Genomic DNA, 16690 nt, shown 5'->3' with positions numbered 1-16690 from the left:
GTTCGTGACTGAGCTGTAAGTATAATCTAAAGGGTAGTTTTCACTTTAAAATTTTTAACCTCATAAAAACCTAAATGTCCCATAGAATTACAGGAGCTGTCATAAAAGTACAAACTAAAAGCACTTTCCAGGGCCTGGCCGGGTGGCTCACCAAAGGGTTGTGGGTTTGATTCCCCATCTGGGCACATACTTGGGTTGCGAGTTTGATCTCCAGCGGCAGTGCATATAGGAGGCAACTGATTGAGGTCTTTCTTTCTCTCTCTCTGCCTTCCTCTCTGTTTCAAATCAATACAAACACATCCTCGGGTGAGTATTAAAAATAGATAAATAGATAAATAAAATAAAGGCACTTTCCAGGGATCCCTGAGGGACATGAGGTTGGCAGCGCAGATGCTGGGGTTTCAGCAGGGCCAGGAAGTGTCCCCGAGAAGTCTCTGGCTGTCCCAAAAGGGAGGTGGCAGATACCTCTGGGGAACTAAGAATGCTATGCCCTCGACACGCCCTACCTACCCCAGAAAGAAGCTGGTGAACAGAGAAGAGCAAGTCTGGAAAGGATTCTGGAATTCCTGAGACTAGGCAGAGAGATAAATCAGGAATATAATATTTTTTTATTTGTAGTGTACTATTTAACTCCCAGGCAGAGTGGCTGAGACCACCAGGACATGTAGAAAACACACAGCCACAGTCTCAACCACATGCCAGGCAAGTGCCCCACACACCTTAGCTCTTCTAAACCTCAGGGTCGTCATTTTAATCCAGGTCTGCTAAACCACCAGGGAGAACCCCCAGCTCCCATCATGACCCATTTACCGAGTCACTGTCTAAACAGGTCCTAAGAGCTGCACAGTAAAAAATAAATAAGCACTTCCTTTGTGTTTTCAGAATGTCATCTGGATACAGCTGACTACAGGGGGGGAAGTTTACTTCAAGAAACTTATGTCACAAGGAACTCCTCATTTCTAACTGGTACTTTTCTCTGAATATTTCAAAGAAATTCTGAAATCAGGATGTGAAACTGATTCATATATTTAATGTGATAGGGTTTTCTTCCTGAAAAGCTGTTATTAAGTTTATGGAGTAATCATACAGCATCTGAGAACTGAAGTGCTGTGCTATTTTTACAGATGATAAATGCCTTTGAAAATTTCAGATTAACTCTCTTAAGGGACATGATTCTAGAAAATAATTCATAAGTGCTTCCCCAACATGTTTCTGACCTGGACCATGCCTTTAGGTTCTCCATCCACAATGCCACTGGATGTGGGGATATGGCAAAAACTGGCAAAGAGGTGGGGCCTTTATTTCCCGGATTCAGTCTCTGAGGATCACCCAGGGTCTGCCCATCTGGCAGATCCAAAACCCTGGAATGGCTCTGTTGCAATAGAACGTCATCCCGTCTGACCGGTGTAATCTGAAAGCATTCAATATGTGGGGCAAGGTATATTTTTGTTGTCATGGTGTTGAGTTTAACATTTGCGGATCATCTAATATTTACTGGGAAGATTTGAACTTAAACATTTGGTTCATTTTATAGTTTTACAAAGTTACTGAAGGTCTCTGGATCCTCTTTTCCTCGTCTGTAAAGTGAAATTAATATATCTGCAGCATATGGCTATTGTTAGGATTGTTACCTGTTAACAAAAGTTACTGTAGGCTTCTTTGTGAAATAAAATGAAGCATAAAGAACAAAGAGAAAGATAAAAAGATTCTGCCACATAATAGGTGTCCAATAAATGTGAGTAATACTTATGCTTCTTCCTATCACAAAGGAATTTCAGCACTTTAATCAATAAATATGTATCAAAGCATTTCATCTGCTTCAAAGTGAAATCTGTAGCAAATTAAAACCCAAGGCATAGAGCTTCAAAGAGAAGGCTGACTTGAATTAAAAAATGAATGTAATACTAAGTCCAGCATGAGACGATGACTCAGAAAATTGGACTGCAAACTGGGTGACTCTCACTGTACTAGTCAATGGTTGCCTTGTGTGGAGGAGGGTGCTGTTTCCCAAAAATTAATAGAATGACCCTTTTATCCCTTCAGGAATCGTGCGATACTTTTCAAGAAAGAAGACTCCAAACTGAAATTTAAAAGAAAGGAAAAAATAAATAAATATGGTGGGTGAAGTGGATATGTTATAGTTTTTGTGCTTTTTGAGTTCTTATGATTTTGCCTGATTGTAGTTGTAAGTTACAAGAAGTGGATGCTGCATGTTAGCTGTGATGAAACGATTGCCAATATGAGACCCTCTCTCTCTGTGTTCCTGCTATTTCAATAATATAGAAAGATCTTAAATATGTATCTTGAAACATGTAATGCAAGAACAGGTCTATTTTGAAAATAATTGATTCTTAAAAAATAATAAAATAAGATAAAGGTAACTGATTCTAATGAATGTGTTTACCAACATCCATTTCCTCAAAGGGAGCACCAGAATCCTATCCTGCTAATGTATTCTCCATTAGGTACCCATATCCGTTTTCTACCTTGCTTTCTCAGGACCAGGGAGTTGGGGGGAGGGTCTACCCCTATGAACCACATCAGGCTGCCTGACCCTCTGACTTGGGTTTGCTTCGATCATCAGGACAGAAGACCTGCAGAAGAGAGAGGCTGGGGTATTTTCCCCAAACTTGCTTCCTGTCTAGGTGCCTTGTGTCTGCCACTGGCCATGTCTGCTACCAGCACAGTTCTTGTCATATGGTCCCTTCCTCCTACATGGGCTCTGCTAACACTGTTTACGCCCCTCACCGCTTCAGACTAAGGGTGGTGAAGGCTTTCCACCATTCTGGTTCTCAGCACTCCTTTTGGCTTCTGGAAACTCCCTTGCATTGCATTTTCCAAAATTCACATCTGCATGTGCCTCCTGCTGCCTGTGCTGGTCCTGATTGATACATCCACAAATCAGGCTAATGGGTACTGAAATTTGTTACTTACTTCAATAATTCAGATAGAGCAAAATTCTATATTTTGGCATATGCTATTTAAAAAAAGTCATTTATTTGACCAAGCCACACTAGACAGAGAAGCTGAAAGAATCCAGGATCATATGTGATGAATAAGTATCTAAATATTTTTCAAGTATCAGTGAATTTTATTGCATTGGTTTTTCTGTGTGTGGTACTGTGTGAGATAAATAGGATTTCATGAATGGTAATTTAAGTTACTTCCAAAGATAATTATTTGGCAGCTCGGTTATTCAGTGTGCTCCATGAAGCCTGACAACATGACACATTTACAGGCAGGTGCTGAAAACAGAGTGGGTGTCGAAACCTTGGTGTCCCAAGTTATTACAGTGACCATTTTTAATCTCTTCAGAACCCTCACAGTTCTTTAGCCCTTTACCTAGGCAAGAAGCAGCAGCGCGGCCTTAACTCATTAAAACAGCTCATGTAAAGTTGAATAAATTACATATTTTGGTTTACAACATTTTTTTTTTTTTTTTTTATCCTCACCCGAGGACATTTTTCCATTTTTTGTTCAGATAGAGCGGGAGGGAGAGAGAGGAAGAGAGAGAGAGAGAAACATCGACGTGAAGGGACACATCGAGTGGCTGCCACCCGCACGACCAACCAGGGCCGGGGACAAACTGCAACCGAAGTACGTGCCCTTAGCGGGAACCGAACCCGGGTCTCTCTGTACCGCAGGCCGATGCTCCAACCACTGAGCCAAACCGGCCAGGGCCGGTTTACAACATTTAAAAATTCATTAAAATAGGCTTTAGTATATATTGTAGAAATAAAATTTAACCTATGTAAGTCATTATCCCTGTCTTAAAGTGAGTAGTAAAGAGAATACTATGCAACTCTGAGGAAACAGAAATAACCAGGAAGAAGCAGGGAAGGGTAGAAATTAATCAAATGACTATGGGCCTTATAATTTGATGAGGACCATCTTGGGAAAGTGCTCTAGCAGCACAGACAGGAACATCCACACTATTCCTTCTTTCCCTTTCTGCTTCTGTTCCCTCACATGACATCCACAGAAATTTCCATATGATGTGAAAGTAACCAATAAAAGCTTAATGGGACCATGGAGAGAAAGAAAATGGGAGAGGAGGAGAGGGAGAGAGAGAGAGAGAGAGAGAGAATTTTAGTTCTGGAGAGAAGCTAAAGTTTATTTGTTTGACTCTTATACTCTGTTGATGACTTTAATTTAATAAAATAAAATAATTCTGTATGACAATGAAAATGAGAACTAACATGAAAATAGAAGAGCTGTACTTATCACAATAATTATATCCATATGATGAACATAAGCTTATTAGAAATATCTATTTCAATCCCTTAAGATAATACCTACCCTCAACTTGACAAAAGTAAAATGCAGTTCACACAAAGGAACACTAAAATAACGCATTTAAAAATAATATTCAGCCTCACAGACAATGAAGGCCACAAACATTTAAACAAATATGGAGTACCATCTCACATTTACTGAACTAGGAAACACCAATTAAAATAATAAATCTGTTGGCAGGAGTTGCAAGGAGTCCTGTAAATTCTTGTAAATGATTGCAATATACTTAGAGAACAACCATGCAGTAGCCAATAAGAGTCGGAACATTGATCACAGCCTGGGATCCAGTAATTCCAACTTCAGAATCAGAACCCTCAAGATGCAACTCAAAAGGAAAAAAAGTTGTGTGTACAAATATGTTTCTTAATCTGCCTTCAATGATGTGGAAATGACCTTTACCTTACTATAAGTGAGTAAGCTAAAAATGATATATTATTAATAAAATAAAATAATTTGAAATTTGAAATAGATAAGCTATATACATTTGGGAAAAGTATCTATGAAGCAATCTTGAGTGAGAAAGTAGAAATAAAATAGTAGATCCATCATTTATTAAATAGATATTTGTTAAATGCTTACTACTTTCTCACATCCCTAAGTTTGCAGTACTGGACCCATGTTCTTTTGTCATGAACATTTCTGTGTTAAGTATATTGGCCAATGTCACAAAGGTGTTAGTGGTGAACAAACATCAGGAGTCTGTCATTGACACTAAGCCTCTAAAAGCTAAAACTTATCTTTCCACTAGAATTAAAGCAATAGGTTCCTTTCTGTAGGCTTTATGGCAAGTTGGAAAAAACTATCTAAATAAATTCTTGAGACTTGCAGGTGGAATTCATGAATAAATATAAAGATTTAAATTTTTCAAGAAAATAAAGGGTAGTGTGAATTATGACAAGATGTATTTCCAGGCACCCAAATATTTATGACTTCTTAGTTTAGTAAAAAATGTGTTACTCTGTAGACAAGAAAGTGTATTTAATTTGAGAGATGGGTATTTGAATACTTGTGCTGTATTGCACTTAAAAAAATGTAGGCACACTGTTCCTATAAGTAATGAAATGAGTAGGCAGATGATGCTAGGGGTTTATTATGGTTAAATACATTTTTTTTTAAAAAAAGTTGATCATAATTTCCTCTTTTCCATTGAGGAAAATTCAAAGCTAATTTCATGGTGTCAACTCACTATACAGTGTACTCTTATAAATGCTGATAATTTTAGGAAACCATTAAAATATTTGGCAGTTCATATCAGACTTCTTTGCTTGAGAAAACCTTCCAGCCCACCTCCCGGGCTGACCCCAAAACCATTTACGATAGACTTACTTGAATCTGTTGAAAAGATTAGTAAGGAAGGTGTTTCATTTACAATAATATACATTGTTATTTATCTCTTACTGAAAGTGATAATGACAATACAAAATATAGCTATCAAGCAAGTAATTTAATTTATCTTTTCTGGGCATGTGGCTGTAAAACATATGAGGATATGGGGCTCCATTAGGCACATTTAATTATGTTTAGATGATTCTTTAGCTCTGCATAGTTTCACCCAAACTTGTTGTAAAAACATGATTGAAAACAAAAACAAAAACCTTCCTATAGTTGTATACTCCCCAGCTTTCTCATAAATAAGCTTTAATGATCCATTTCCCAAATTCTAAATTTTGCCAATATTTTCTTCCAATGTTTGAAAATGGAAAAGGTACACCTCTCCACAATTTTACATGCATTTTTTTTTGGTTTGGGGGAGTCTTTTGCTGCTGCTGCTGTAAACGAGGGCTCGTGCCAGCAGAGTGACTCTACCGCTTCAAGGACATGGATCAGGTTCACAGCCGGTGGCAGAGTGATCCGATACAAACACAGAGATCCTTTGATTATTTCAACTTCTTTTTTGCTAGCATTTTTCTCTTCCGTCACTGTTTAATGGAGTAAAATGTGTTGTCTTCCTCAGGGTAGACATTAATTTGAATTAAGAGGAGCCAATCGTAATCCCTATTTATTTTCCACTGAGGCAAACAGAGGAAGGGAGATGTGGGAGAAAGAAGGTAAGAGTAGAGAGAAAGAGTGATGATGTAAACTGCTCCCTTCCTTTGAAGCTGCCTCTGTTTCTGTCCCCATCTCTTCCTTCCCATTCTTCTAAAGATGATAGCGCTGGCCAGGAGGAGGCCCGGACAGGCACCCTGAGCTGCCTAGTGAGGTGTTAGGGGAGAGCTGTTCCCAAGGGCACTGTTTGAGGTCCCAGCCACCCCTGAGTCTGCAGGGTGAATGAACAGTGAGCCCAGAGAGAAGGAAGGCCCACTCCTTTGCCCCTATGAAATCCCACCTGGGCCACGATACATCTATCAGAATGGCTAAATAGAAAGTACTCACCACACCCAGTGCTGAATAGAATGCGGAACAACTGTAGGTCTCCTACATCGCTGGTGGGAATGCACAATGGGACAGCCACTCTGGAATTTCCTGCCTTGTGACCCGGCAACCCTATACTCCTGAGCATTCACCCCAGAGAAGTTACAACTTCTGTTACCAGAAAAAGACCGTACATGAATGTTTATAGCAGCTCTACTCATAATCGCCAAACACAATCTAAATATCCTTCAGTGAGAGAATGAAGAAACATGCTTCAGTCTATCCAGACAATGAAATACTACTCAGGATTAACAAGGAACAAATAACTGGTCCATGTAACAACTTGGATGAATCTCAAAGGCATTACGCTGAGTAAAAGAAGCCAGTCTCATAAGGTTACATGACTCCCTTTATATGACATTCTAGGAAACACAAAACTATAGTGACAGAGAAAAAATCAGTGGTTGCCAGGGCTCAGGTGGGGCATGGGTGTGACCACAAAGGATGGGCATGAGGGAGGTTTTTGTGGTGATGAACTATTCTGCATCCTGATTGTGGTGGTGGTGATGTGAATCTATACATATGAAAAAAAAGTACAAGCAAAAAGATAAATTTTATTGTATGATAATTTAAAATATAAAATTAAAATTAAAAACAAAGTTTTCTTTATCCTCACCTGAGGACACTTTTGCATTTATCTTCAGATAGACTGAGAGGGAGAAGGGGAGGAAGAGAGAGAGAGAAACATCGATGTGAGAGAGACACATCGACTGGCTGCCACCCACAAAACCCCAACTGGAGCCGGGGACAAACTGCAATCGAGGTACGTGCCCTTAGCAGGAAACGAACCCGGGTCTCTCTGGACCACAGGCCAATGCTCTAACCGCTGAGCCAAACCGGCTGGGGTGGGGGTGGGGGTTTTAATGAGGGAAAGAAAAATCACCCCAAATCTGTAATCAATTAAAAAAATCCAAAATGAAAACCCCATCTATCCATCATTTTCTCTTTCCTTTCCATTTCATGAGCATCAATGAAATCTATATACTCTAATGCCTCATTTTTCCAGCTTAGGAAAAATTATGAGATTTACTTGGGGGTTTGTCAAACAAAAACTTTAAAAAGATTTCAATATGTCATTTTCAGAAAGGCCGACACCACAAAAGAGATGTGTGATGTAATCTTTTACAGCCACTCCCCTTCCCAGAAAAATGAAATAATTGCCAAATAACCACTAGGCACTGTTGTCTGAGGGGCACTCCGGATTTCTTTCCTATGAAAGAATACTAAGCTAAGCATGGTCTGGACCTAAACAAAAATGCTTTAGATGATAGTGAATTTCCTCAGTGATTCTCACATTTGAAAACAGAGAAAAACAACAAGCTAATCAACTATTATGGTAAATAATTTACATAAAAAATTATGCTACAAAATAAACTCTGATTGCAAAATCATTCCAATTTTAACACATAAGTTAAACTGTTAACTGGCATTGCATAGATGGCCCCTTAATGTTGGAGCTCCTGGCTGGGCTGGCTGAAGGATGCTCTCGGGGTTGCTCCGGATAATCCTGCAGCATATACTCAGGAAAGTATAGCAGGAGGGGAGGCTGCACCAGCTACTTTACTTGGGAGCAGCAGACACAGTATCCAGACCCCAGGGAAAGAGACAGAGGAGGAGGGGCAGATGGATGGGGAGGCAGGAGTCTACAGAATTCACAGTGGCCAGTGATGCTATCTGCCTCTGGGAGACCCTCATAGGCATCATCAACACATAGCATTATCTCCACAGCTGTCCATCACTATGGAGAATTTGGGAGGCCTAAAAAGTCATACTACGTTAGCTGTGTTAGCTCCTGCTTTATATAAGTCTCTGGATGTTTTCAATTCAACTACCACTAAAAAGAAACACACATATCTTCTAGCTATATCTGTTGGCATCTTTCCATCAATCAATCACATCACCACCCAAATGTGACAGCTATGCAGGTATTATGAAGGCCAGGGCATCTCAACTGTAATTGCACTTAAAAATCACCTGGGAGCATTAAAAACCAATCCCCAGATATACGGACTTACTTTATGGGGCCAGCAGCAATATTTCTCACTCCCCTCTTGATTGTATTGATGAGAACCACTGTCAATTCCACACTATAGACCTTGGACAGTTGAGTTCTTTAGCATGGTATAGGTATGGTTTCAATGCATAATTTATCCCACTAAATTCTAAATACCTGTGACTCACTTTTCCTATGCTGATGCTAATTTTCATTAAGTAACACCTTTTGATTATTTTTAATGTACACAAAGTAAGGTTATAGAACTTCCCACTCTGTTTAACCTCATATTGACAGGTAGAGAGGAAAAACACATTTTCTCTTTAGGCGTTGGGTTGTAATAAAATGTACAAAAAGATATGATTTGCATTTTCTATAAAAGTTCATTTAATTGGTGATTTTAACAAGGGCTATTTAACTTTTGATTATGTCATCCTGGATCTGATTGTGAACTATATATCTTCCGCCTTCAGACAAGGCGATTGTATCATTTTCCCTCAATCAACTTTTAAGAAGGTAGCCTCAAAGCCAGCTCTTTAAATGTCTTTCTTCCCCTCTCAGAGAATGTAAGCAGCCTCTGTCAGTAATGAAACCCTAATTTAGTCTAGCAGTGAACACGAAGGATGAAGATTCAATCACATCAGAAAGCACTTTCCCACTGTCCTATTTTTCTCTGAAATTAAATAACAAAGAAATGATGTTGGGCTACATGAGGTCACGAAAATACAACTATTGTAATTATAATTGGAAAGGTCTAGAAAATGAATAGAAAATTATCTTTCTTACAAGAATTAATTAAAATCTTATTAAAAAACGAACAGGCCATGTCTTATGAGGAACTCTGAAGTATACAGAATTAAACAATTCACACTAGGCACACTGAGAGTAAGCAACTTAGTTACTAGTTCTCTAAAATGACCCATCTTTGGCTTCTTTAAAGTTGAAGTAAAAGTATCAAGAAAAATTATAAAAAATGTCTCAGGAAGAAAGTGGAGAAGGAGCCATGGGTTCCTCGGGGAAAGGCCCCTCATCAGCTGGGCATACTGAACAGACTTTCACCTCCAGCCTTTCCTCATACCAGCCTCTCAGCTTGTAAATGCCCCTCTAGCTCATCTCCAAAGATCAATGTATCATCTCTTTTGAGAATTTCCCTCAAATATTTTCTGGCAGAAAGAATTTGTGGCTCATTTGGTCCTTTCTTTGTTTACTTTTGCAGATAATTGTATGAAAACTCAGAATAGGATATATCCCACCATGACCTAAATCAGCACCTTCCCTATCAGTAAGTGTTTGATATGTACTTAACAAACAAAAACTGGAAGCAATGTATCTGATGGTTCTCTCCCTCGGAACCCCTAGCAATGTGCTTACTTTCCTTAATAATTTACAGAAAAATTTCTAAGTCAGTTCTTCTTAACCAAATCCATGAGGACCATGGATAGATGTTAGGAAATCTGTGAACTTCTTGAAATTGTATATAAATTTATGTATATTCTAGTATGTGACTCCCTTCCTACCCACCACCCCCTACCCTGGATCATCTTTATTGTTCTTTTTGAGTCTTTAAGAAAATGGTAATCCAAAAATCAATTTTTAAAAGTCACTGCTCTACATATATATTTGTATAAACTATAGGTATAAGAACTTCCTGAGATGGCTAAGCAATGAAACGAACACCTAAGGCAGTCTGTCCTCTGGATGTTTACAAAGAAAAATGTTCTGTTCTGGTTGCTCCACATGACTCTGAATTGTGTAGCATTGAAACTAGAAGGGCCTCAGAGATCATCTAGTTCGGTGGCTCTCACACTGTGGAATGCAGAGTCATGTGAAGGACTTGTCAGAACACTAAAGGCTTGGTCCCGCTCCTGCAGGTTATGGTTCAGTAGGTCCGAGATAGAGCCCAGAAATGTATTTCTAACCAGTTCTAGGTGATATTGATGCTACTGGTCTGTGGATAACACTTTGAGAACCACTGATCTAATTTATTTCTTCATGTTTTAATGAGTAGACTGAGACCTTCAGAAGCTGAGTGTGATCTACCCAAAGTAACACAGCTAAGTTGGCCATCTGGGACCTACCCATACTCTGATTAGCAGTGTATCTTAGGCAGGTCACATATGGGTCTCTGAAACTTGTAGGTGACCACCCCAGACACAAAAATGTGTCTCAGCTGGAACTAGTTGGCAATGGTCGTTGTATCTGATACCACTGAGGAAACGAGAGGAAGACATCCGTTAGTCTGCTCATCCCACACAGAGAGCTGAGAATTTTGTTTTTTCTACTTCCTTTAAATGACAAATCTCTTGTGGCAGTTTTATTGCTATGGCTAAAATATTCTCTTGAAACAAAAACATTATGTCATCTTTCTGACAATGCAATAAGAAGTTTCTTTTTATGGGGTCACTTTCATAGTGTTCTAAAGTGACATATTTTTTTCCAAAATTCTTTTCAGTATGTTTTTAAAAAATATTTTTAAGGCATATATTTCCCAGCATTTTGAAATCTCCTCTCCCAGCTCTTCCTACAGTGAAGCAAGACCAAAGATAAATGTCTTCAAAATTTGGCCTCACCAAAGTCTTCCACATTCTTGCCTTATCCCATCCCTGGGTCTAGCTTCATTCCTAATCTCCCCCGCTCCCCGATACCATCAGACTCCCCAAAGCCCAGTTTGGTTTTCACACCTTAGTTTTTCTGCTTCTTGGATCTCTGACTCATATACTGAACCTGTCCCATAACCTCCTTTCTGACTCAGAACATGCAGCTTCATCTCCCTATAATATGACTTGGCTTCAGGACACTCTCTTAGGAACAGCCTCTCTTGTCCTGTCTCATCCTATCTATAACCCTTTAGTGTCATATGTCGGACTGACCTTACTGGTTCCAAAGTGGTATAGAAAAAGGGAGCATAACATTATAGGTAGAATGTGCTTTACTCATCATCACAATATATCAAAGCGCTGAAAAGCATCTATAAAGCCTTCCTAGAATTTTTGTTTTCTTATTTTTTCCAGTCCCATAGTACCCACTTTCTACTGTTTAATTTATGAAAAACTTCAACTGTTCATTACACTTTAAACAATGAATTTCATATTAAATATATATATATATAATAAAACCTCATCTCTATTACATTTCTTCTAATAATAACCACCATAACTGGTTCTTTAGTGTAGTGTATTGAAAATCAGCCTCATCCTGTGGGGCCTGGAAGGATCGAAGACTGAAGGGGCTAAGCCATATGACCTAGGAGTGAGATGAGGCCTGCCTTCTTGTTAGTATCATTGTTTTCCACGTAGTTTTATCCCTCGATACCCTGAGCTGAGCGGACTCTATTTTCTGAATCTGGGCTTCACACCACCAAAGACCAGGGTCTATTTTTTCATGGACATCACATCAACATTACAACCATTTACTTGAGTGCCTGGGGTGTACCAGACTCTGCATGCACATCGTTTCTAATATTTGTAACAGTTGTGCCAAAAGTTGAGTAACTTGAAACTAGGTCTCATCTTACTTACACCAGCAGTTCTGAAAATGAGGCCCAGGAACACCTTGGGGTTCCTTGAAACTCTTTTATAGGTCAACAAGGCCAAATAATGATCTGAAAGGGCTATTACAATATGCTTCCCTTTTCCATGATATTTCTGTCTGAAGTTGGATTTTCTTAGTATGCTGCAACCAAAACAACATATCGTAACAGATTGAATGCAGAAGCAGATGAGAATCCAGTTGTCTTCTATCAAGTCAGATATTAAGAAGATGTCAAAAAATGTAAAATAATGTTACTCTTTTCACTAAATTGTTTTGTTTGAGAAAATATGGTTATTTTTCAAAAAATATGTTATGTTAACATACAATGGGTTTACTAATATTATTGTTAAATAAATTAATTACATGTTTTTAAATATTATTAGCTTTGATTTCTAAAATGGTGAATGTCACTAGGTAAAGCTTACCCAAACAAAAGCTCTTTGTGGGTCCTCACTAATTTTTCAGTGCAAAGGGGTATCAACCCCTAAAAGTTTAAGAACTGCTGCTTTGAGATAATACTCTTTTGATTCACGGTATCATGTCCATTCCAGAAGAAAAGTTCTCATTGCCAGAGAAGAGGATGTGGAAAAGAAGACCCTGTGATTTTAGAAATCCAAACTCCTGTAGCTCCTATTACCTGTAGCAGACAGCACTTAGTTAAATGTACAAGGGAATATATGACCGTAGGAAATATGACTGAAGTACTCAATCTCCTCCGTTAAATTGAGTTTCTAGAGGACATGAATAGTACCACCTCCCTTGGAATCTAGCACACATTGAGTCTTGAATAAAAATAGCGACTAACTGAAAATGTAAAGAAGAGCTGTCACAAAAGACTTTATGGAGTTTGATATAAGTTAGTATATGATACAGAGGAAAAGCACATATTATGGAGAGATGCAAACCTGAATTCCAATTCTGACACAACCTAGATAAGTTATTTAATTTCTCTGAGCCTCAAAGCGTCCCTAACTCACAGGGTGTTAGGAGAGGTAAATGTAGCAAATCTATATTATTCCCATTGGAACAACAGTGGGCTAGTTCTAGGATAAATGCTGCATGTCAGATGATCCAAATGCATGAGGAGACACTTTTTTCTTTCTTTCTATTTTTAAAAATATGTTTTTATTGATTTTAGAGAAAGGGGAAGGGAGAGAGCAAGAGAAACAGGGATGTGGGAGAGAAACATGGATCAGCTGCCTCCTGCACACCTCGTACATGTGCCCTGACTGGGAATCGAACCTGTGACCTCTTGGTGCATGGGATGGTGCTCAATCCACTGAGCCACACTGGCCAGGTGACACTGCACTTTTGGCTGTTGAGTTCATCATAAAATTAGGTTGTGTTCTTGTGTGTGTCAGTTTAGTATTTAGTCATTTAGAGACATGTACCTTCTGTTCTTGAAATTCAGTGACAATAGATATAAGCCCTGGAAATTCTCTTCTATGAGAAAAAATATTAAGAAATTGGCCTGCCTGGTGTGGCTCAGTTGTTGAACATCTACCCACGCACCAAGAGGTCGCTGGTTTGATTCCCAATGAGGGCACATACCCAGGTTATAGGCCCAATCCCCAGTGGGGGGCATGCAGGAGGTTGGCCAATTGATGTTCTCTCTCCCTCTTCCTTCCTCTCTCCCTAAAATCAATAAAGAAAAATAAAATTAAAATTAAAATAAAAATAAATTGAATACCACACTACAGTGATACCAAAGTTGTAGAAAAATTTACATTATCAACATTAGTACAACTTCACTTAGTGGTTGCTAACTTAAAAATCTGAATCTTAGCCCTGGGCGGTTTGGTTTAGCAGTTAAAGCATCACCCTGCGGACCAGGGAGTCCAGGGTTCGGTTCCTGCTAAGGGCACGTACCTCGGTTGCAGTTTGTCCCCAGCCCCAGTTGGGGTCGTGTGGGTGGTGACCACTTGATGTGTCTCTCTCACATTGATGTTTCTCTCTCTCTCTCTTCCTCCCTCTTCCTCCCTCTATCCTTCCTGCTCTATCTGAAGATGGATGCAAAAATGTCCTCGAGTGAGGATTAAAAAAAAATCTTAATCTTAAGTCTGGATGCATTGTAAACATTTTCAAAATGTAATTATATGACATTTTGAAAATTATTAAATACAAATGTCAAGCCCCTGTTTATAAAAATAAAAATAAAAATAGCAATTTCAGGCAATAACTAAGTTTACTCACTGTTAAGCCATCCCTAAGTGTTTCATTTAAGATTCTTGTCTTATTACACCACCAGAAAATTGGATCTAAATTCATTTACCACAGGCAAAGAAAATGTTTACGACTAAAAGTGCATTTATACATATAAGTAATGCAATTTTGCCTTTTTAAAAAAGGCATAAAAGTAAGAATTTGTGGAAAATGCGGGAATGAGAATATTTCTATGTCCTTACATTACATGAGTCACCTGAACCATAAAATAATTTTATAAAATTTCACTGTCTTTTGTTTTGCACACTTATCATAAAGGAGCACATTCAGCCAATTTTTGCCTCTCGTTACAGCCATACTGTTTTTTCTAACTTACACTAAAACTTACACTAGGTGGAGCCCCTTGTCCAAGATTTGGAATGATAGAGAAAAAGAAAGAAAAAAAAATTAACAATTGAAAGTAAAATCACAGAGACACTTATAGTTTTGATTTTTTAAAATGTGTCCTAAAATCTACAGTACCACCAGAAAAAAATTTTTCTTCCTAATAGTAAAAAACCATGATAGTGGATAGGACCATTAACATTTACTACAAAGAAGACTAGTGGCAAAGCTGTTGCTACAGTAACAGCTACAAGGTTCTGAATTCAATGCAAACATTATATTACCTTTGGGGCAGAGGCATAGAGCCCATGGGGGATAACATCTTTTTTGGATACTTGTAAAGATATTTTAACAATACTAATGATCTCACGTGTCTAAAGTGGACATGGTACTCAGATACTTCATGACATTTCAGTTAGAGATACACTGCTATTATAAACAAACAAATGACTCTTTAGAACACCAGAGCCCTAACAAAAGGCAAAACATCCAAAATACAGTAAAACCTGGAGGTTTTCCGTGATTCAGAAATATATGAAGCCCTAATTATGCATTTCTGGATGTCTGAGGAGGGAGGGGCTTCTGACATGAAAAAACCACATGTTCAATTATGGGTCCATAGGACTTACAGTTAAAAATAGGCCCTGGCTGTACTCCTGAGCCTCACAGTGGACTCTAGCTGGAGGAGATAAGACTTCTGAGATAACCTGCCAAACTTTGTGATTGCTCATTGCTGCAGGATAAAAGCACCACTATCTTCTCCACCGTTGCTAGGCCGGCTTTCCCTGTGCTATTTGAGTGCTGGCTTTCCAACCTTACGTGCTCAAAATGCAACTTTCAGGCTAGCAAGCAGCAAGGAGAATCCTTGCCCATTCTGAATACTTGTGCCGCCATAGCCAACACAGATCTATCAGTTTACTGGGCGAGAAAATGAGCTGGAGACTCTTTCTTTCTTTCTTTCTTTCTTTCTTTCTTTCTTTCTTTCTTTCTTTCTTTCTTTCTTTCTTTCTTTCTGTCTTTCTTCTTTCTTTCTTATCTCTCTCTCTCTCTCTCTCTCTCTCTCTCTCTCTCTCTCTCTCTCTCCCTCTCTCTCTCTCATTTGCCCAGATTTATATGAAATCTTGGATCAGGCAAAACCTACTTCTGCTGACAGCTGAATTATGTAGCAGAGTAACCTTTGAACAAGTACAAATCATTGACCTCATAAATTCTTCCCAAGAAAGTCCAAGAAACTGGTTGAATCCAGTTGAATCCAGGTCAGATAGGCATGAAGGCAGCCCTGTCCCAAAAATTCGGTTCCAAACATAACTGAGGAGTTATATTTGTTAACACAATTATGAAAAACAAATGTTCTTTGACATTTACTTTATATTTTCCATATGCAAGCTGATTTGTTTTGCAAGCTATTTACTAATAGTCTATTTATTACATACTCTGCTACCATAAGTGATTTATAGATGCAAGCTAATAGGAGTAAAGAATAGTATTTAGGAGTTGATAGTCTTCTTCAATGGCAGGTGATTTGTTAAAGAGAAACTGAGATTTGGATTTTTAAGCTATTTACTGGCTAAAATAAAGACTGGATGAATTGGACAAACTATATTAAAAAGAGTGCCTTTTAAAATACTTTTAAAACTGACAGAAGTTTTCATGTAAAATTAGTCATTATACTCTGTATATTTTCATACCAAGTTCTCATTTTGATGGTAAAGCTATGTTTCCTTCTGCTACAATTTAATAAAGCTTTTCAGTCCATTTTTAAATGGGGAAGAGGAGGCTAGTGCCATGTCTTGTAGTATAAAAAATACTAACACATTTCCCTCCTAAACACTGTACTTTCTCCATCCCTCCTGCCAGTCTGTAGCCAGTATTAATAATAAGAGAGTCATACAGAGTAAAGCTTAGATTCAA

The sequence above is a fragment of the Molossus molossus genome, unplaced genomic scaffold, assembly GCF_014108415.1.
Source record: "Molossus molossus isolate mMolMol1 unplaced genomic scaffold, mMolMol1.p scaffold_m16_p_6, whole genome shotgun sequence".
NCBI classification, from domain to species: Eukaryota; Metazoa; Chordata; class Mammalia; order Chiroptera; family Molossidae; genus Molossus; species Molossus molossus.
The sequence above is the reverse complement of the archived record's forward strand: the minus strand, read 5'-3'. Positions refer to the sequence as shown.